Source organism: Capsicum annuum, chromosome 6 (genome assembly GCF_002878395.1).
Source record: "Capsicum annuum cultivar UCD-10X-F1 chromosome 6, UCD10Xv1.1, whole genome shotgun sequence".
NCBI lineage: Eukaryota > Viridiplantae > Streptophyta > Magnoliopsida > Solanales > Solanaceae > Capsicum > Capsicum annuum.
The window spans coordinates 205371165-205373029 of NC_061116.1; positions in this window are offsets into that span (position 1 = coordinate 205371165).

The following is a 1865-nucleotide window of genomic DNA, read 5'->3' on the forward strand; positions in this document are numbered from 1 at the left end:
AAGTTGTTAAATTGTTGGCTAAGATATAGAAACCAACTAAACAGTATGAACTGGAAGAGAGAAACTAGTGTGTTTGCGGAAGAGAAACTGAAAAGAATTATATATTGAATCAAATTGTTTATATTGTGAAGCATAACTGTGTTATATATTAATACAAACTATCTAGAAGCTTCCACTAATAGACTACAATTAAGATGAGAAAATATCTGCTAACTACCTCTAACAACCTTGCCACATCAATAACTTTTTAACTAACTCTGCACCATTAATAAACTCTACAGTTGGCATCCCATCAACTAACATCTATGTGTTTGTCATAGTTACACTCATCAATACCCCCTTTAAGCTAGGTGGTGTGAAGATATTCTGCAAACCTAGCTTGGAAAGAAGATAAGAATGTTGCACACAACCAAGACCCTTTGTAAGCAGGTCTCCAGGCTGCTCTTTTCTAGATAGATGTTGAATAGAAACAAGTCCATGCTGAACCATCTCTCTAATAAAATGACAATCAATATCTATATGTTTGGTTTGTTCATGAAACACAAGGTTAGAAGCAATTTGTATAGTTGTTTTACAGTCGGAAAACAAAGGAATAGGTAGAGACAATGACATGTCTAGTTCTTTGAATAAATGATGATCCAAATAATTTCAGCAACAGTGGAGGCAAGACTCTTGTACTCAGCCTCTGCTGAACTCCTCGATATGGTAGGTTGTTTCTTTGATTTTTAAGAAATCAAGGAACTTTCAAACTTAATCATATAACTTGTAATGAATCTTCTGGTGTTAATACATGAACCCCCAATCTGCATCACACTAAGCTTGAAGCTTGCCATGCGTCTGAGCTCTCATACAAATACCAAGACCTGGTGTTTGTTTCACATACCTTACCACGCTCATAGTTACGTTCATATGAGAAGTCTTTAGGGCATGTATGAACTGGCTTAAATGTTATAAAGCAAAAGAACTGTCAGGTCTAATTATAGTAAGGTATAACAGTCAACCAACTAGCCTTTGATATCACTAGAATTCAGTAACAAGGAATCAGAAAAATTTCTAATGTGAGTAACAAATTCATGTGTAGTCAATTTCAGGTTCATTTCAACTGGAGTATTTGCTAGTCTGCAACCTCCCAATCCCAAGTCAGAAATAAGTTCCAAAGCATATTTCCTCAAATGCATAAGAATGCCTATTGAATTCCTGGCGAATTCAATGCCCAAATAATACCTCACTTGTCAAGGTCCTTAATCTTGAAATTATCTTTAAGAACTTGTTTAGCACCTTCAATAAGTGCCCTGCTACTTTCTGTTATCAATAGATCATCCACTTAAATTAGGATAACTATAATGTCATCTGCATTCTTCTTTGTCAGAAAAGAATAATTCAGGTGGTTCTGTCTGAACCCTGCTGCAACAAGTGCATTAATGAATTTCACATTCCATTGTCTTGAGGCTTGCTTAATCCCATACAAAGATTTGACAAGTCTGTATACTTTATTGTCATCGATTTTGTCATACTGAAATCTTTGTGAAAGTGTCATATAAACTTCTTCAACTAAATCACCTTGTAAGAATGCATTGTAAACATCCATCTGCTGAATATGTCATCTCATAGAGGCAGCCATAGCCAATACACTCCTAACAGTGACCATCTTAACAACAGGGAAGAAAGTTTCTTGAAGTCTAATCCCTTATTTTGATTATAACCTTTGACAATCAACCTTACTTTAAATCTCTCCACTTCTCTATTAGCCTTATATTTGATTTGTAAATTCATTTACAATCAATTATTTTTTTTTCAGGTGGCAACATTGTAATCTCTTATGTTTTTTTCTCTTCAAGTGCTTGAATTTCTTCTTTCATAACTTA